This window comes from Rattus norvegicus, chromosome 12, assembly GCF_021556685.1.
Source record: "Rattus norvegicus strain SHRSP/BbbUtx chromosome 12, alternate assembly SHRSP_T2T, whole genome shotgun sequence".
Classification (NCBI taxonomy): Eukaryota; Metazoa; Chordata; class Mammalia; order Rodentia; family Muridae; genus Rattus; species Rattus norvegicus.
In genome coordinates, this window is record NC_141545.1 from 17,219,240 (window position 1) to 17,240,744 (window position 21,505).

At 46.6% G+C, this 21,505-nt stretch overlaps 2 pseudogenes; one reads left to right on the forward strand and one right to left on the reverse strand.

Moving 5' to 3' along the window:
* Nucleotides 1-481: 481 nt before the first annotated feature.
* LOC148002197 (elongation factor 1-gamma pseudogene) lies at nucleotides 482-1,182 on the forward strand (annotated as a pseudogene).
* A 13,378-nt stretch (nucleotides 1,183-14,560) lies between these two features.
* Nucleotides 14,561-17,168, reverse strand: LOC148002198 (uncharacterized; annotated as a pseudogene).
* Between the last annotated feature and the right edge of the window lie 4,337 nt (nucleotides 17,169-21,505).

The window sequence follows — 21,505 nt, forward strand, 5'->3', positions numbered from 1 at the left end:
TTAATGCGACTAAACAAGAAACTAAGAGAAGTTTTTGGTTGCTGAACAAGGAGAAGGTAACTGAACAACTAAAATGGAGGGCAGATTTAGGGGGCTGAGCTAAGAGTACTGGGAAGGCCACCAAAGCTGCGGATCGGAGGGAACCTGTTGTGCGGGTTCCCAGCCCAGTAGCATGGTCTGCCCAGAGTTTAAAGTCGGGTAGCAAAAACTACACGCTACAGACACACCTTTAATCGAGATCATTTGAGCTGGGAAACCCTACCTCTTAAGCTGTGCCACATTTTTGGGAAGAAGCCTATAGAAGAATGTGGAGGAAGAAAACTTGCTCTGTGCCTTCTGGCTTGCACATCACTAGCAAGTCCATTCCTTCACTGGCATTAGAACCTACTTCTTGGGGTTGGGGATTTAGCTCAGTGGTAGAGCGCTTGTCTAGGAAGCGCAAGGCCCTGGGTTCGGTCCCCAGCTCCGAAAAAAAAGAAAAAAGAAAAAAAATGCAATGAGGAGCTGTGGGGTAGAATACCAGAGGTGGCTGAGCTTTGCTGACAGTGACATTGTTCCTCCAGCTAGCACCTGGGTGTCCCCTTCCCTCCCCCACCTGCCTTGGGCTTCATGTACCACAACAAACAGACACCGAAAATGTGAGCAAGGTGAGGTGAATCCTGGGGCTGCTGGACACTCACTGAAGGCAAGGAATTTTCTGGTGGGTAAGTGAGGGACACTGTCTGACCTCACAGTTGTCTGCACCCTGCTGTGGTTCTAGAAACAGGTCTTAGAGTCTTCTTTTCACCAAGTTTTCCTCAATACCAAACCATGGTTCCCTGCCTGCATTCACCAGCCCCAGTTCAGGACAGTCTTGGGGGAGGTGAAGCTGTGTGAGAAGATGGCCCAGTTTGAGGCTAAGAAGCTTGCAGAGAGCCAGCCTAAAAGGGATACCCCAAGAATGGAAAAGAGCTTACCGGAAGAGAAACAGGAACCCCAGGTTGAGTGGAAAGAAGAAAAATGATGGTTTCCCACAGCACATGAGGAGGAAATGGCTGAATGTGAGCAGGTACTGGCTGCTGAGGCCAAGGCCAAGGATCCCTCCACTGACCTGTCCAAGATTACCTTTGTGTCGGATGAGTTTAAGCATAAGACTCTGTGGCACTGCCATATTTTGGGGAGCACTTTGATAAGGATGGCTAGACCCCGTGGTGTAGGCATAAATTTTTCTCAACTTGTTTTAAGAAGGGTTCAACCTCTCCTCCAGCCCACCACCCACCAGAGGTAGCAGAAAAGAAAGGTTATTAGGATACAGGGGAAGTGGTCCGTTTAGAAACAGTTCTTTGGGGCGATTCTAATCTTCATTGTTCTCAGTGCAGTCCACTAGCAAACACCAAACATGAATCAGCAGCTGAAGACCAGTCCACTCAGCAGACACCACACACAAATCAGCAACTGTACTATATCCAGAAGAAACCACAAGGTTGGTCACCCAGCCCGAGTCAGGCTTCTTGCTGCAGGTACCTCATGAGAAGTTCTTGGGCGAGTTTCTCTCTATGCACGCACCACAGTTGGAGCTCAGGAATGCAATGTAAGGCGAACCAACCCAAGGGTGTCGTCAGCCAAGGATAGCGAGGTAGAGCAAACCAAACCAATGCTTGAGCTCCTACGTTCTGTGGGGTCATATTTATAGTCCTTTTGAACATATCACATCCTTCCATGTATGTGCTTTAGCAAGGCATCCTTTCTCCCGTGTCTGGTATCCTTTTACCTGTGTGCCCCAGCAGAACATTATTTGACATAAGTGCCTTTCCAAAGAAAACAGAGTTTCCACTTCAATGTGGTATGCTGAGTACCACGTCCCTGAAGTGCTCACCCAGATCTTCGTGAGTTGTAGCCACATTGCTAGAATGCTCTGGAGATTGAAAAAACAGAGAAAAAGCCTTTGTTAATGCCCTTCTCTCTGGAACCAGCAACAGCAGCTCCATTTCTGGCATTTTGGTCTTCCGAGGCCAAGTGTTTGCCTTTCCATTGAGTCCATATTGGGAGGTGGACAATGAGTCATGGGGGAAGCTGGATTCTCGTGGCAGGAAACCCAGACCCTGGTTTGACAGTACTTTTCCCAGGAGGGGGGGCTTCCAGTACATGGGCAATGCTGTCAATCAAGGCACGACCTGCAGGTGAACATATAGAGACAGAGACAGAGCTATTCATTATACAAGGTCTGCTCCTCTGGATTACCCCGACTAATACACGGTGATGTAGCACCGAACTGGAACCCACCAGGGAGGATCGAAGGACATAGTTCAGAGGCAGAACACTTTCCAAGTATGAATAAAAGCCTGGGTTGTCATTACAAGAGAAGAGGAGAAGTTGGGGTGGGGGGAGAAAGAAGAGCATGAGGAGTCAGGGGAAGGAGAAAAAGCAGAGGATGGAGAGATATCCCCTACACAGGCTTTATAAGAGAGAGACAGCATAGAGAAATACAATATTCTATACTCATTTCCTGCTTGGAGGGAACTAAGGAGGAGCTGGACATCCTATGTGACTGACTTGGGGAGTACGGTCAGCTTTCTCCATTAGCCCTACAATGGAAACTGGGGGGTGGGGTGGGATGATAAGGAAGTTGGCACTAGTCGACCGCTGGTTATTTGGGGCTAAGATTGCAGAGGCTATGTTTGGCTTCCAGGTTAGTCTCTGCAGGTGTATCGCAGAGCACTATTGTCCTACAGGGCCTGGTGACTGCCCCTTTGTGTGCACAGTCTCTGAATGGGAGACTTAGATAGTAAACACACTCATCTCCACGCAGCATGGCGCCCAGACAGGCCAGGTGGACAAAGTTGAAAACAGAAGGATCAGAAGTTTAAAGTCGTCCTTGGCTACCCAACCTGGCCTACATGAGACCCTGCCTCAATGTACATATAAATCCATATCTGGGCATGTGGATGCTGTGTGCGTTAGCTCCACAGCATGTCCAGGCAGGACACATTCAATGGGACATATTTGTGGAACTAATCAGTTCCACAAACGTGTGGCTTACACAATCTCCTTAAGGTTCTGCCCTTCCTCCTATCCCTGCCCCTCCCTTCTCACCTCCTCTTGTCTCTCCATCCCAACTGTGTACCTTCACCAGAACAGGACCTGCCCTGCAGCGAGTCTTTGGGGACCCCACCCACTAAGAGCCCTAATTATTACCCCTCTAGTGGCCAGGAGCCAGAATGATACTTTCTGTGTGGCTGGAACATTCCTAAGCAGTCACCTCAGAAACCACGTAACTTCCCCATTCCAAGAGACACTCCAAATGTGTGCAAACGGGAAGAGGGCACCAAATATTCGTCATGACCCATGGCGGATGCTGAAAATAAATAGGTCCTTTGTGCCAGAGAACTGGGATGGGGGAGGCTCTAGGGAGTCTATGGTAGTGACTCTAACTGAAACTCCTAGCAGGGGCAGGGGATATGGAGCCTAAAGTGGACACCTCCTGTAGCCAGGCAGGACTCCAGTGGAGGGATAAGAACGCCAACTCACCCATAAAACCTTCAACCCAAAATGTGTCCTGCCTAGAAGACGTGCAGGGACCAAGACAGAGCATAGACTGAGGGAATGGCCAACCAATGACTGGCTCAACTTGAGACACATCCCATGGGCAAGAACCAATCCTTGACACTCTTAATGATACTTTGTTATGCTTGTAGACAGGAGCCTAGCATAACTGTCCTCTGAAAGGCTCTACCAAGCAGCTAATTAAAACAGTTGCAAAGACCCACAGCCAAATGTTAGACAGAGCTCAGGAAGTCTTGTGGGAGAGTTAAGGGAAGAATTGAGAGTTGTAGAGGGAATAGGAACTCCACAGCAAGACAGAGTCAACTAACCTGGACTGTTGGGGTCTCCCAGAGACTGAACCACCAACCAAAGAGCAAGCATGAGCTGGACCTAGGCTTCTGCCACCCCATCCCCTGCCCCCTGCCCTGCACATATGTAGCAGATGTGCAGCTTGGTTTTCATCAGAGTTCCCAACAACTGGAGGGGGGGGCTGTCCCTGACTCTGTTGCCTGCTTCTCGATCTTGTTCCCCTAACTGGGCTATCTTGTCTGGACTCAGTAGGAGTACTGTAGTGACTTGATGTTCTAGGGTATGTTGGTACCCAGGTGGCCTCTCCTTCTTAGAGGAGGTGGGGATTTGGGGGGAAGGACCGTAGTGCCTCATGGCATCTGTTAGATATTTTCATCTTGGTGCTGGAGAGATGGCTCAGTGGTTAAGAGCACTGACTGCTCATCCAGAGGTCCTGAGTTCAATTCCCAGCAATCACATGGTGTGGTGGTTCACAACCATCTGTAATGGGGATCCAATGCTCTATTCTGGTGTGTCTGAAGACAGCAACTGTACTTATATATAATGTCCCACGCGCGGCTTCCCGCCGGCAAGAAACGCGCGGGTACATAGAAATCCTTACTGTGACCAACTTTATTATAATCTCAAAGAGGAAGCCTCACCGCGCCAATATGGCGCGCTTATATACACCCTAGTGCGGCACATCCACACCTGATTGGTTGTTTACCCATGATCTCATAAAGCACGCCCCAGAGTGGGCAAAGACCTGGCATGAAGGCACTCTTGCACATGCACACAGTTAACTTCCTGAAAGGGAGCCGGCTGGCGCGGTGAAGGCTAGCGCCATCTTGTAATGGCGGAGGCTATCCTGGCCTTCCACGTGGGGCACAGTGGAAGCCAGCGCCATCTAGTGGTAGCGAATGTTATTGTGGCCCTCTACATCTCACCCTTATAATTTATATTATTTTAAACAGTCACGATCACCCTATCGCGTGCAATGAGGAAACCTCAGCGATGTGGAAGGGCTGATCAAAGGATCAATGAGTCTCTCTCATCCCAGTGCAATGGATCCACAGATCCATGGGGTGTAAGAGCAGAGAACTCAGATACAGAAAGAGAGCCTCTCTCCTCCCAGTGCAATGGATCCACAGATCCATGGGGTGTAAGAGCAGAGAACTCAGATACCGACTAATTCCTGAGCATAGATAACCAAATTCCAGGAGAGGCCCCTTGTACAATGGCCACAAGTGCTTGAGTGATAACGGCCTTGTCATGTTTCTGTTGAGATCTGAGTTTGCAAACCAACCATAGTATGAACACTGATCCACAGCATAGGGCTGCACCAGACAGAGCCACTCCGGATAAGTAGTGGGCACCTCATTTGGTCCTCCTCAGCTGTTACCACCAAGGGCCGTAGTCAAGCCGCTCCTATAATAAAATTTAGAATTCCCAATTGTTAGTAACTACTCCAGAAAGTTCACCCACTGTACTTGTCTAACAATAGATTGGGGGAGGATAACTCTAGACACTGCAGACACAATGTCTCCAGCAGTAATGGCTGCTACAATAGCAGCGAAAGTGTCAAGGTCTTTTCCAGGACAGTTCAGGATCAGTCATTTTTCTCTGGAACCAGCAGACAATGGAACCATTTCTGAGATCTGTATAACCAGGACAGAGTTCCCCAGTCCACTGTAGCTTTACACAGGTGGCTTTCTTGTGAAGCTATAGTCTGTAAAATGACAACACCAGTTACCAGTTAAGGCAGCAAGAGTCACTAGGGAAATGAAGGGGGCAGCAACAACTGGAGTCTAGTCTTCTCCAGCAAGCAGCAGTGTACAGAGGGTCAGAGAGCAGGCCATAGTGGGACAGGACACACGCAGCGGTAACACTGACTGCAGCAACGGCAAAATCTCAGTGATGACAAAGGATGAAGGGTAATCTTTCATCTTCCTCTCAGGGCAGAGGGATGACTCCAGGGACCCGAGCCACGAGAGCTGAATCTTCATGTAACCAGGATCAGCAAGTCTCAGCAACCACTCAGGCAGCTGGCACACTCTTGTAGCATCCTGTAGAAAAAACACAAACATTCCCTCTTCCCCATATAAAATATCTGGACAGGATCATGTCAATAAGTGGATCTCTCTATTTCACCTAGGCATAAGTATGCCTAGTTGTAGGGTGCCATAAACTTTGTCATCCAAAATTTTAAAATTGAAATAAAAGGAGCATTATTTAGAATACAGGGATAACTCCCCCTTTTTATTTATTAAGATATATTAAAGATATTATTTATTAAGGTAAGTCCTCGAGGATTAAATTGAGGACACTGAGCACTTGTATTTATAAATTGACTTGTATACCAAATTATTGTCTCCAGCATTATTGTTTTGGATATATAAAGAATGAGATTTTTTGACTAATTGTTCCTATGTAAGGCCTATAATCTGTCTGGTATCATTGTCCTCCCTTGTTAAAGAGCCCAGGCAATCCAGTTTGAGTTCTTAAATGTCCTATAAAGGAACAGTACTTAGTGCTCTTAACCACTAAGCCATTTCTCTAGCACCTCACAAACTTTATTTACCTAAACATAAGCATTAATTAGAAATGTCAAATCTTGTAAATATTGTCCAGATTCAGTCTTACTAGAAATCCTTGAGCTGGCAGGGTGAGGCTGGGAATTGAAAACAAGTAAATGGAGTCTTCCTCTTTTCATGAGGGTGTGTTATCAACTCCATTACCATTTTTAAAGAGCTGGGTCTATGGTTTTGTTTAGTTGTCTGAGCCAGAGCACTGCAAGGACAGTGAGTTGTCAGACAATTTACACTGAAATCACTCACTGATTTCATGTAGAAAACTTGTCTCTAATAAAGCATTAAGTAATTGAAATCAATTGTAAACCACAAGCCACACATTGGCTATCAGTATGTGAATTGAAAGTTTGATTTAAAAACAGTGGCTATAGCACGTAATTTAATAATCTGTGTTGAAGCAATAGAAACTCAAGAGAATAAACAAGTGATCCAATCATACATGTAACCTTTTCATTAGATGAACCACCTATAAATACAGTAAGCGCATTTCCTATGGGTTGTATGCACAAATATACAGGAAGTACAAAAGCATGTAAAGAGTAAAATTATCAATTTTGTCTGAAAAATGTGTATATGTAATAGGCCAAATATCAGTATTTTGTAATAACCAATTAACTGTTGTTTGGAATAAGATATGTTTTACCAGGTTTCTATTCAAAATACTTCTATGACTCCAGTCCACAACTCTGTACTAACACAGCTGAAGCTTTATCTCCAATGTGCATAACAAAGACCTAAGTCCTTTGGTAGGGTGAGGTACTTAGCCAATTAACATATCCTTAGAAGCTTAAAATTAGCTTCAAATATTCTTATCTGGAGTAGTGTAACAGCTACTCCCCAAATATTAAAGCTCATTTTGAGAGCAAAGGTTTGTAGTAAAAATTTCCATATACATTGAAAGATTTAAGTTCTAACTTCTTACACTGAGGAAGCAACAAAATTACCTAATATAAGGCTGTTAGCAATCCTCTAAATCTATCCTGAAATGGCAGTTGGAGTAAGTAAACTGGCTGTAATGTTCTCACAAGTTCCAAAACCTCATCAATCCTTCGTAAATCTTGTAACAATCTCTACCTGTTTGATTTTTCCATAATTAAAAATAAGTTTGAGTTAGTCAATGTAACACTGGCAATCCTTAATCACAATCTTTAAGTTCTCTTTGTAACACCAGAACACAGCCACAAGGTCACCTGAGTTCTGAGTACGTGACTAGGCAGCTGTCCTTAGGGCAGTGGAAATTAGCATAAAAATACAGATAGCTCCAGGGCAAACCACAACTTTGGAAAGCAAAACTCGACCCCCCAACAAACTAGTACAAAGTTTGACTGTCAATTCTTATATATGAACGCACGATGGCGTAGTCTCTAGTACCTCAACAAAGAGACATTGTCCTAAATTCTTTTAGAAGCCTGGTTCCTAGAATAAGAATTCCATAAGAACATTACCTCAATTTAGACCTGTTTCCCTAGGTTGGCCCATGTCACATGTTATCTAGAATGACTCCATCCAGATTACCAGCTTTATGTCAACTTTCTGTTACCAATATTATACCCTTTTAACCATATCCAATAACTTGAAAGCCAATAGTCCATAACCAAGGCAAGTAGAGCATATTTATACATTTAAAACCAATGAGAAACAAAATTGAAGTGGCTACACATATCTTTAATATTTAGACCAAACACCATTTTTACCTTTTTAGCTATGATTATAAGAGAAGCACCTTGTCACCTGTTGAGTCAAATAATAGGTCAGGGATCTCTCTAAGAGAAACAGCTATCAACTCTTGTATCGAAGAAGCTGAGAAGCTGTTGGAGCCTTTAAGATCAGCTCGTGTAGACACTTAGCCTCTGGGCAGCTTCTCCAGCTAATCTAGACACCTGGCTCCAGGCACAGGGCTCCAAAGACCTGATTGAAACTGTTTTTTATTCATTTGTTCCTTTTTGAAACGAGTTAAAACCAAGTCAAGGTGTGAACGGCCGGCAGATAGTTTTTACCATTTTTTTTCTTTTGAACATGAAACATAAAACATTTAAACAATGAGAAACAAAAACCACAGACATACACTGACAGACATGGGGACATCCTGGTGCACCAGAGACAAACAATAGACAAAGAGGGAAAAAACTAGATGGTATTCACGGTGACTATCCACTCGAGTGGAGTCGATATGGGCAATGGATTGTCTCAATTCCTGGACTAGTCCACCAACGTGTTGAAACCCAATTCCTGTAAGATACTGAGATATATTATCTGAGCAGCACGACTGACATTTGCCAATGGTATGGAAGTGAAACACAGCCCTGAATATATTTACTCACAACCCAATTACATTAACTCCATCAAGCTGTGCACGGGCACTGAGATGTCCTTTTGTTTGATTCTCCTGAATAAATTTTCAGGCGGCCTGCTTCTATCAAATCTGATCAGTATGATTCTGTAAAGCTGTCACGTCAGCGCACAGATGCCGCGGCGTCCCGAGAGCCGGCGCCGGAACTTCTTATAGGCACAAAGACAAAATTTTTCTCCCAAAATGTTGTGTTCCTTTTATCTCCTCCCTTCTCCTCACCTGGGGCGTTCTTTCCCCAACCTCTCACTTCCTCATTGGAAGGGCTTGGTGCTTGAGATCGATCAGGATCCTTTTCTCGTTGCAACCTTTCACTACCCTCAGTTTCTGACACACCTCGCCCTTCCCCCAACACTCTCCGCTTTGCTGTTACAGCTGGGAAGTTCTCACGCAACCTCTGACGCCGTTTGGCGGTAACTAGAAACTCAAAGGTCAATAGAAACAACCCGAGGGCTGCCAGAGCAACCATAGCGGCTCCTGCCGCGACCGGCAGAGGACTGAGCTGGAACAGATCAAGGCTAAACATAGTCTCTCAGAGTCTTACCCCCACTCACAGCTTCTGGACTTCTTCCGTGAAACGGAGCCTCCTCTTGGCACCGGCGATGATGTAGCTTTTTTGTCCCGGGTTCTCCACACCAAATGTCCCACGCGCGACTTCCCGCCAGCAAGAAACACGCGGGTACATAGAAATCCTTACTGTGACCAACTTTATTATAATCTTAAAGAGGAAGCCTCGCCGCGCCAATATGGCGCGCTTATATACACCCTAGTGCGGTGCATCCACACCTGATTGGTTGTTTACCCATGATCTCATAAGGCACGCCCCGGAGTGGGCAAAAACCTGGCATGAAGGCACTCTTGCACATGCGCACAGTTAACTTCCTGAAAGGGAGCCGGCTGGCGCGGTGAAGGCTAGCGCCATCTTGTAATGGCGGAGGCTATCCTGGCCTTCCACGTGGGGTGCAGTGGAAGCCAGCGCCATCTAGTCGTGGCGAATGTTATTGCGGCCCTCTACAATATAATAAATAAATAAATCTTTTTTTTTTTTTTTAAGATATTTTCATCTCAGTCAGCAAAGTGTCTCACCCACTTTGCTCCATCCCATATCACCCTGCCAATGGCTACTCTCTGAGCCTGGCAACAATCTTTCTACCCATCTAGTTCCCAAGGCAGGTTGCCACCATGTCAAATATACACATCCCAACTTCACAACTTCATGGCTACCTCGTGTCTCCAGCCACCACACACTCTCTTGAACTCAATTAACTCGCCACATGAAAGAACACACAACACAATAACCACTGACCCAACTGATAAGATAATTTGCCCACTTAGGTATACAAAGCCCTGTACACATCCATCCCTTAAGAATATTCATAACAACCTGTAAATGTGCAGAGAGGAATCTTAACATCCGCCTCCATGCTCTCTCGGCTGCTCCTCCTTTTCCCCTCCAGTCTCCTCCTCCTCTCTAAAACTTTTCTCCTGCCCATCCTTCCTCCTCGTCCAATGACAGGCCTCACTCTATCCTGCACGTCCCTTCACCTATATGATGACATCATCCTACGGGACTGTAGAAGAGGGGAACTAGGAGTGGCTGTGATCAGGATGTAAAGTGAATATATAAATGAATGGAAAGACCGATAAACCCTGTGAAGATGTTACTGCTCAATAAATTCTGATATTGTGGAAAGAAAAAGAAAGAAAGGTGGTTAGGGTCCTGTGGTTGTGTGCATCTTTGTCTTTGTGTGTGTGTTTGTGTGTCTTTGTATGTATGTTTGTGTCTGTGTGTGTGTCTGTGTGTGCATGTGTGTATGTCTGTGTGTGTATGTGTGTCTTTGTGTGTGTATCTGTGTGTGTGTGCCTGTGTGTATGTGTGTCTTTGTGTGTGTGTCTGTGTATCTATGTGTGTATGTGTGTGTGTCTTTGTGTGTGTGTGTGTCTATGTGTGTGTGTATGTCTCTCTGTGTGTATGTGTGTGTATGTGTGTCTTTGTGTGTGTGCATGTGTCTGTGTGTGCATGTGTGTCCGTGCTTGCCTGTGCGTGCATGTGCAGAGGTTGGAAATCAAATCCCAGTACCACCTCCTCTTGCCGTCCACTTTGTATTTTGAGTCTGGGTCTCTCAGTGGGCTACCTCCACACTTGGCACTTAGATGGCTTCAGGGATCCAAACTCGGGTCTTTGTGCTTATGCAGCAAGGGCTTTGCCAACCGGCCCCATTCCTTAATTCCTCCTTCAATTTCTATACAAGACAAAGGGAAGCCAGAAAAACAAACCCAGCTCTGAGGGTAGCCTGCTCGGACAACCGGGCTATCCTTCTACTTCACCTCTGGTCCAGAGATGATGGCTTTCAGCCTTAGTTCTTATGAAAGAACTGAGCTTTAGGACAAGGCTAGGGCTCATAAGTTGGCTGTGATTGCTCAGGGAACTTCCCATGGCACTGGAAGGCAGAGGCAGGAAGCCCTACCCCCAGCACTGAGTCAACTATGGGGAAAGGCATAGTCCAGGCACACGTATTGGAAAAGATTTTTAGGGTCCAAGCCTGGAGCCTAGTAACCCTAACAATATGCTAAAGAAACTCAGAATAGATCCGGCCACCTGCTCTCCGCAAGCTAATTAAAGAGACCGTCCTTAGAAACAGAGAACGGAGACTTATTCATTCAGTGGGGACCCATGGGGGTGGGGGAGAATGAAGAGATCCAGCAACACCCACCAAGTCGATGAGGTTTAGGTTTAAATGGAGAGCAAGAGTGGTCAGGGCGTGGTCCGGCCTAGCGCTGATCTATCCTTGTCTCAGCTCCAATCTCTTTTGCAAGGTGCTCTGACTGACTGTCAGATCGTGTGAGATCTTCCTAGTAGACAAGGTCACCCTCTGCCTGGCACCTGGGGCTTGTGCCTTTCCCTCCTCCTATTTTGAGACTCCTGGCCAGGGTGGGGGTGGGGGATTCCTTGACGACCATTGTTTCTATAATGTAGTAGCTGAAGGGAGGACACAGTGTCTCTCTAGAATACCTTGGCTCCAGCCATGCCAGCAACACAGAGGGGCAACTGGATCTCAGCTACATGAGGGTGCACTGTAGGATGGGTAAGGGGAGGGAATGTGTGCGTGGAAACGACAATGTCATTCTGTATCAAGCTTGAGCCCTAAATGCAAACAATGCCTGGTGTCCTTATAAGAGGAGGGGACCTAGAGAGTCACGAGGAGAGCTAAGGACACTTCAGTTACGTGTGCCCAGGAACCTGGAGTCACTATATTCTAGAATGACATGGAAGGGTGGTTTCCAAGAACCTTTGGAGGGAATGAGGCCCTCCACACCTGGAGTTTTAACTTCTGGTCTGCAGTGAGAAGGACACAAAGCCAGGGACATTGTGGGGACATGTGAATGGAAACGATCCCTCTCCAGGCACCTGCTTGCATCCTCTCTCCAGCTAAGAAGTAAAAATTCCAGCATAATGAGCCGCACCTCCTGAAGGCCTTTCTCCCCTCCCAGCTGTAACCTGCATTTTCTAGGAATCTCCCCAGAAACTCCACTACAGTAAAAGGTGTGTGCTAAAGCCCCATGCAGCCACAGGGCTTCCCTGCTTCACCTTATCAGAGTACAACTCCATGCAAGTTACCTCCATAGCCACCCCGTGGAATCGTTTATCAAAAACTAGCTGGGTGGGGTATGGCGCAATTGGTAGCATGTTTGGCCATCATCGTGACAAAGCCCCGAGTCCCGGCTTCAACACCACCAACTGTGTGGTGGTGCAGAGCTGTGAGCCCAGCTTGGGAGGTGAAGGTAGGAGGATTAGAAGTTCAAGGTCATCTTTGGTTACAAGAGACCTCGTCTTGGAGGGAGGAGAAGGAAGGGAGAGAGAGAAAGGAAGGGAGAGAGGGAGGGAGGGAGGGAGGGAGGGAGGGAGGGAGGGAGGGAGGGAGGGAGAGAAAAGGAGAATCTTTAGCAAGCCTTTGAGTTGTAACTTGAGAACTACTGAAATGATAATTGTGCCTAATGCTAAGGCAGTAACTGTGACTCTCCAATGAAGAAGCTGTATTAGCCAGGCAGGGGTGACATGACTTTAATTCCAGCACACGGGGACCAGAGACAGGTGGATCTCTGAGTTTGAGGCCAGCCTGATCTACAGAGTGAGTACCAGGACAGCTAGGGCTGCACAGAAAAATCGCCTTGAAAAACAAGAATCAAGCAAGCCAGCCAGCCAGCCAGCCAGCAAGCAAGCAGACAGCCAGCAAGCAAGCAGACAGCTGTATCAGTTACTTGTCCATGGTTCTATGGTAAAACACCACGACCAAGGCGACATACAGAAAATTTATTCAGACTTAATGGTTCCACTGTGGTAATGAAGTGTGGCTTTGAAAGAGCATACCCCTAAACAGGGAGCCGCGTCTCTCACTCCAATCACGGGGTGGGGTGCCCCCAGGAATCACGAGTAGCCGGTCTTGATATAACAGCAAGAGGTAGTGTTTATTAACGAGATCCCGGACCAACACGTATCTCACACAGGAGACAGAGGAATCGGCCCCGAGCCTCTTCAGGCAGGGGTTTATATAGGAGAAGCCAGGGGGTTTCGCGTGGTTATCAGCAAGGGAAGTGGGTACAAGGTCTCATCTGCAAGCAGTACGTGCGGGCTGGGGTGTTCTCAATATAGGAGAACGTCTTATCTTTATCTGTAGAGCAGGGAGTCATCCGTCTGGATGGCCCCCGACTCAGAGGAGATGGTGGCTGTTAGTTTCTGGAGCAATCCCTTGACCTTGTTTTTAGGCTTGGCCGGGCACATCTCAGGCCAGCTCTGTCCTGTCCCCTTATCTGCTGTTCTTTTGCAGTTTTTATGAAGTTTTTATTTTAACTCTTCATTCCCCTCTACTTTTTGTGAATAGTTCTAATCTTAGAACTACATGATGAGTTCAGCATCCAGAGGCTCTTCACCCGGTACAGCCTGATACTGTTGTCTGAACATGAGGACATGTACAGCACTAATCCGTTCCCTGACAAAAGTTAAAAGGCGATTAATGATGTAGGGCCCAAAAGTGAGCAAAAGGAGGAGGATGATCAAGGGACCGGCTAAGGCTGATAACAGGGTGGTAAGCCATGGGGACCTATTGAACCAGCTTTGAAACCAGCTATCATTGGCTTCTCGTTCTCGTCGTCTCTTGTCTAGCCTCTCTCTAAGTTTAGCCATAGAATCTTTAATGGTCCCTGAGTGATCGAGGTAAAAAACAACATTTTTTCTTCAAAGCAGCACATAGCCCTCCTTCTTTAAGGAATATCAGGTCTAATCTTCTCCTATTTTGAAGGACTATCTCTGAGAGGGAGGTTAGGTATTCTTGGAGGTCAGAGTCAATGACAGTTCTGAATTCTCTATAAGCCTTGTATTGTAGGGCAACAGCAGATGTCCTTGTGCTGCCCTTGTAGCACCTAGATAGCCTTAAATAATTTTTAACTCTCTTTTGTGTCTTAAGTCTTTAGCATCAGGATTCTAATCTGGACACTATCTAAACCTATACACCAAGGTCATGACCAGCTTTCAGAACTTTTAAACTTATACAGATTGTGATTCCTGAGGCACAGTCTCAAGAAGTGTTAGGAGTACTAACATATGTAATGTTAAATCAAGCCTATCTCCTTACCTATCCCGATGGAACCCAGGGCAAACATGAAATTCTTGTTTCTAAAGCACACTCCTCAAGTGAGCATTATAGCAACCTCCCAGTCACTTAAGTCTAGGGAGCTTTTTGAAGATCTGAGTGTCCCTCTAGGTCCCAGCTCTCAGCCCCAACAGCTAGTACGCTGTTGGTGAGGGCTGGGACTTGATGGCTGTCAGGGTGGTCAGTAGCACCAGGTACGGTCCTTTATAGTGAGGCTCGAGTGTCTGGGCTCAGTGTAGCTGCAGTCTCCGACCTGGAACTGATGAAATGTCTCAGGGGTCCCCGGGGCATAGGCTGCTGTCAGCTGTGAGCAGATTTCTTTCTGTATCACCTGTAGGTCTTTTAGCCTGGCATACAAATCATTATTACTATGACATGTTGGTTCAGTAACATCATCTAATACAGTCAGAGGAGCTGAGGCCCCATATAAGATCTCAAAGGGGGTAAAGCTGAGTCTGGAAGGGGTATTTCTTGCTCTGAAGAGAGCAAGAGGGAAGGAGTGTCACCCAGTCTGCGCCAGTCTCCATGGTCAATTTGAACAGGGTCTCTTTTAGAGTCTTATTTTTTTTTCTACCTGTCCTGAACTTTGAGGTCTGTAAATATAATGTAATTTCTAATCGACCTCTAAATACTTGGCCACACCTTGGCTTACCTTGGCAACGAAAGTAGGGCCATTGTCTGACCAGATTACCTTGGGCATTCCAGACCTGGGGAAGATTTCTTCCAGTATCTTCTTGATGATGGTAGAGGCCGTCTCTCATTTGGTGAGGAAAGTTTTTGTCTGTTCCTGAAAAGGTATCTACAAGCACAAGGAGATACTTGTGATCATATTTTTCTGGTTTTGTCTCAGTGAAGTTCACTTCGACTTTTCACTAAACTCTCTAGGTCTCTTTGCCCTGTTTGCTTGTTAAGTATTCACTTATTGACATACCTTATACTTTTTACTGTCTCTCTGGCTAAAATCTTAAAGTCTATTATATACACTTAACTACTTGGACAAACTTTTTATCTCTTAAATGAGTCCATTTCTGTATTTGGCAAAGTGAGTTTTTTCTTTGTTCTCTGAAGAGTATAGCTTTCTCAAGTGTGCCATTGTCTTTTTTTGTTTAAGCAATTTGGGCCTTTTCTTCTGTTGTACATTCTAAGTGAGGCCATCCCTTAGTCCGATCCTAGTTCTCAGTGGCTGTCTCTTGCAGGCCTGCAACCAGGATAGGCTCCTGTATAGCCATTTCCCGAGCCACTTTATCTGCTTTGTTACTGTCCCATGCCACTGAATCTCTTCCCTCCTGATATCCTGAGCAATGAATAATACTCACAGTTGCTGGCTTCATCAGGGCATCCAAGAGATGGCAAAGGCATCTGCGGCACTGATGTACTGGGGGGTTGAGGTTCAGCCATCCCAGATGACATTGTGTTGTCCACCATGGCAGTACCCACTTATCTCTGACCTTCATGAAGGGAACTGTTCCCATCTGTAGACAAGGTAGCCTCGGCTTTCAGCAGGGGTCAATCAACCAGTCGCAGAGGTCTTTCCTCCATCCATGGGCTTCTGCCAGTACTTGACACTCGTGCTGTGGTGGCTCCAGGTCCGGACTGGGCAGCAAGGTGACCAGATTGTCTCCATGGCAGCTGACCAGTGGTCCCATCTTGTGGGACATTTCATTTAAAGGCAAAACATCAGCCACTCTACCACAGTTTAAGTCCTGGATTGGGTGATAATTGTTAGTGCCCGGCTGGCAGGAGTGATGTGTTCCAGGCAGAACAGGACTAAGCCACACATCTCTCAGCATCAGGTACTGGTGCACTGAGACAGGTCTTAAGCTCCACATACACAGTCTGTAGATATGCATATACATGGCCTCACTCAGCCATTTCAGTCCACGCAAGCCATTTTGGAGAGCAAATTTCTCATGAGCAAGGGATAGGGGCAGTCAGGGATGACCATGAACAAGTGGGTTACCCAGCCCACGCCAAGGTCCACTGTTCTTCGGGCAGTCCATAAGTATTGTTTGTTGTCAGTAGCCCCTTGTACTCAAGGTCTTTGGATATTGGCCCACTGCGGGGGCATAGGAGCACAGAGCATTGGGTCCCTGTATCCACACTTCTCTTCTATCTCTGTACATAGCCAGCACTCTAGGACCAAGAAGCTCTCCAGTGGCCCCTCTTGTTCTTTCTTGGGCAGTCCCTGACCCAGTGTCCTTTTTCTTTGTATTAGGCACATTGATCTTTAGCCAGGAATTCTCTTCTATTGCCAGGTACTATCTTCCTAGGTTCCCTAACTACTGTGGCCAGTATATGTTCCTCTCTTGTCTTTTATCTCTCTTTAGCTCTTTAACCTCCTCTTTTTGTCTCTTTTCTTCTCTAGCTTTCTGTTCTTTTTATCCTTTTTTTTCTCTTTCTCTTCCACAGTCTCTATCTTCTGTATCTTCTTTTACAGCTATTAGATGCTGTCCACTTAACCACACTTTAACTTTACTTTTTCTGCAACTTACACTAACTCTCAGCAACTTAGCTTAACCCTTTAAATTTCTGTAATTTTTTTCTTTATATCCTTTCTTTATCTTAGCCAAATTGGTGGGGCATTTTCTAGCCCCTCAGAGACTCACCCTTGGAGCCTGGCGGCAGACCTGGCACTCTCTACCTTTAGGCGTATTGAAGTTAACAGGCAGAAGTGAGGGCCTTCCATCCATCTGGAACATTCTTTCTGGCCTCCAGTAGGATTCCGTCTTTCCTCAGTGGTAAAGAAGGCCTGTAATAGTTACTAACAAGCATCTCAAATGGGATGGTGAGAAAACAAGAGAATCTTGAGAATAGAGGTCTACTGAAGAGGGCAAACAGCATTTAGTCACACAGCTAAACCAGGAGGCCTTCTTGGACAAAAAGGCCATTGTACAAATAAGCACAAGCTTTGTCTATGAAACAGAAAGGGGAGCAGAGAGGCAGCCGATCTGTAATCGACTATCTCTCTAGACTTAGATTTTCCCTCAAGGAGTATCTCTCTTCAATGTCAGCTCCGTGGCTTTGTCTCTCAAGAGAACCAGCCTCCAAATGACACCAGGCTTTTAGTAACAACTAATAACAAAAGGATGGAGAGATGGTTAGAACCTGGGTGCTAGATGCCAGGTGACTGATAAAAGAATTGTAACCAGTTTACTTGGGGCTATCAGGACCTCAGTAGCAGCCCTTTACCAAACTGTCTCACTGGGTTAAAGGCCCATGGAAAAGAAAACATTAATCCTGACCTTGGCCACCACCAAAGCCTGAATTCTAAATCTTGACTGGCAAAACAAAGTTTTTCACAGTTTGTTGTAGATTCTTTGAAGCTATTTTAGGGGCTCTTTTTGTCCCCCAACCTCGGGCATTTTGACCACAGGGGCAGGAACTGGCTGCTGTGGGCATAGGATCAAAGGCACTCTCCATGTTAATGATGACCAACAAAAAAAGTAATTTAATGCTGGAGACTGACTCCTCTCTTGGAATAGGGCCAGCAGATAAGGCAGGCTTCCTTAAAGAACTTCTCTTAAAGAGCGCTCTCCTTCTGTGAGCAAATGTCAGAAATTCCTTTCTTGTTCTTGTTTTCCTTAGAGTCCTCTCCCACCTCGCTCTCAGCCTTTTCAGATAGTTCCTCCTGTAGCATTTCTAATGTAGCCTGTCCCTTTAAGGTTCTTTACTCCCAAGCAAAATTTAAATCTTTCTCTAGCTTATCTCAGCTGGCTGCGAGCACAAGCACAGATAAAACATTGTTTTAAAAATTAACTTTGGCTATCAACCAACACACCGCCACTAGAGCGGGGTCCATAAGATTAAGTTTCTTACTCACTAAGCACTGAGGGGACCAAGTAAAACTCTTGGACGAGCAAAGCAAACAGTTCAAACACAATTGTCAGTCCAAGATTTCAAACACAGTCAGATCTCTTTGACTGCCAGTTGCCGGGTCCTCCCAACAAAGGCTGGCTCGCGGAACGTCTCTCATGCGTCCCAGAACCTGCGCGATTGGGGCGTCCCCCTGTGCGCTTTCTAGAAAGGAAAAAAGAAAGAAAAAGACTATTCGGAGTAGGAATCCTTCATCTACTCACAGGCGCCTGTTCCGGGTGGGGAACCTTCTTCCACCCGTGCACAGGGCAGGAATCCTGCATCTGCCCAGACAGTGCACTCTCAAGCTAGCTTTCTACGGGGTGGGAATCCTTCTTCCACCCGTGCACAGGGCAGGAATCCTTCTTCTGCCCAGACAGTGCACCAAGACCTTAAACCGGTACCGAAAAACACAGACTACAAGACTTAATTCACACACACTCACACACAGCGGCCGCTTTCCAGCACTCACACTAACGTACCTCCAAGTGGCATTCGGGGTTCCGGGGGGTCACGCTCCGATCCCGGACGAGCCCCCAAATGAAAGAACGTACCCCTAAACAGGGAGCCGCGTCTCTCGCTCCAATCGTGGGGTGGGGTGCCCCCAGGAATCACGAGTAGCCGGTCTTGATGTAACAGCAAGAGGTAGCGTTTATTAACGAGATCCCGGACCAACACGTATCTCACACAGGAGACAGAGGAATCGGCCCCGAGCCTCTTCAGGCAGGGGTTTATATAGGAGAAGCCAGGGGGTTTCGTGTGGTTATCAGCAAGGGAAATGGTACAAGGTCTCATCTGCAAGCAGTACATGCGGGCTGGGGTGTTCTCAATATAGGAGAACGTCTTATCTTTATCTGTAGAGCAGGGAGTCATCCGTCTGGATGGCCCCCGACTCAGAGGAGATGGTGGCTGTTAGTTTCTGGAACAATCCCTCGACCTTGCTTTTAGGCTTGGCCGGGCACATCTCAGGCCAGCTCTGTCCTGTCCCCTTATCTGCTGTTCTTTTGCAGTTTTTATGAAGTTTTTATTTTAACTCTTCAGCTTCAGGTTGCTGCTGGAGCAGCAGGTTGACAGTTCATGTCATTAATGGTAAGCACGAATCAGAGAGAGCAAACTGGAAGTAAGCGAACTGTTTACACCTCGGGGCCCTTCCCCAGTGATGTACTTCCTTCAGGAAGACTGTATCACCTAAATCTCCCCCAGACTGTGCCATCGACTGGAGACCAAGTGCCAAAGTCTATGGGGGACCTTTCTCTACCAAACCACCTCAGGAGACCACACCCACACTTCATGTTTACATTCTATGTACAAAATTTCTTTGAATAAAAGCCTGGCACAATGGAACACACTAGTAATCCCAGCACTCAGGGGGAAGCCTGGTCTATGTGGTGAGCTGCAAGACTGCCAGGGTTGCATCAGAGAGACCCTGCCTCTAACACACACACACACACACACACACACACACACAATCAAACAAACAAGCAACAAAATGTCAGCTCTTGTTGGTCAATTCCAGCACTCACAGGTGGATCTCTGTGAGTTTGAGGCTAGCCCGGTCTACAAAGCAAGTTCCAGGATGGCCAGGGCTACACAGAGAAACCCTGTCTTTAAAACTATTAAATTAACTAACTTGCCAGTTAAATAATAAACAAACAAACAAATAAAATGTCAGCTTTTCTTTGGGAGAATTACCCCCATGCTCTCTAGTGTGCCTCAGTTTCCTTTCCTTTCTATCCAAAAAGGCTTGTTTATTATTATTTGATGTGTCTGGATGTCTGGACACATATATTACATCATGTGCATGGTAGGTACCTGTAGAGGCCAGAAATGGGTATCAGACCCCTTGAAACTAGGGTTACAAACTGTGAGCCACCATATGGGGCTGGGAAACAAATTAAAGTCCTCACAAGAGCAGCCAGTGCTCGTGACTCCCGAGCCATCTTTCCAGACATCATTTCTTAAACTCCCACTCTCCTTCACACTGGCTCATCATAACATTTTTTTTTTCTGCACAAAAACAAAAAAAATTTCTTAATAAGGTAAGGTCCCCTAAAACATTACTGGAGCTCCTCATGCATGGGATGACAGGGTGGACCCTTGGTCTCTGTCACTCTACTGACATGCCACTTAGGGGAACTTTTCCGTCTTGAGTCACACGTTTACCCCCCCCCCCTTTTTTTTTTTTGGTTCTTTTTTTCGGAGCTGGGGACCGAACCCAGGGCCTTGCGCTTCCTAGGCAAGCGCTCTACCACTGAGCTAAATCCCCAACCCCACACGTTTCCCTTTAATGTCCTTTGTTAACGTGGCCACAGGAAAAGTTCTATGCTATGTATGTATATGTAGTGTGTGTGTTCGTGCGTGTGCACATAGGATCCAGAGGATGACGTCACACATTTTCGTCAGTCACTTTCCACCATATTGTTTGAGCTTGGTTGTCTCACTGGACCTGGAACTCAATGACTAAGCTATAATCTCTGACCAACAAGTCACAGGGATTCTCCTGTCTCTGATACCCCAGAACCGAGGTTATCGGCATGCACTATCGTATCTGGCTTGACATGGATATTGAAGATCCCACTTCAGGTTCTTAGACTTCCTTGGCAAGCGCTTTATCAACCCAGAAACCTCAGTTTCTTGACATCTCTATCCTGTCCCTTGGCATCCATCCTAGCAACTGGAGGGGAGTCTCTCAGGGGACATAAGGCAATATCTGGGGACTTTGGAGTAGAGGTAACCTTCGGGAAGAAGATGGACAGGTTCCTGCATATCTCAGAAGCAGATAGCATTTGTCTATGCTGTGATGGACAAGGAGGCCACCTCACCGTAAAGGAAAATCCTTGTCCAAAGTGTTCACAAAAGTGATGGAGGTTGGGAGACCAAGTTCTAGATCATTGTTGTTTTTGTTGTTTGAAACAGAGTCTTGTGCAACCCATGGTGGCCTCAAAGTCAGTATGTGGCCCAGAGTGATCTTGAATTCCCAATGCCTCCGCCTCCGCCTCCGCCTCCGCCTCCGCCTCCGCCTCCGCCTCCGCCTCCGCCTCCGCCTCCGCCTCCGCCTCCGCCTCCGCCTCCGCCTCCGCCTCCGCCTCCGCCTCCGCCTCCGCCTCCGCCTCCGCCTCCGCCTCCGCCTCCGCCTCCGCCTCCGTACTGGGTTACCAGATGTACCCCAGTACTGGTTTTGCAGTGGAAAGCACTCTACAAACTGATCCACACCCCCTGCCCTTCCTCCTCCAGTTCTAGATCTTTCCATAGTCCAA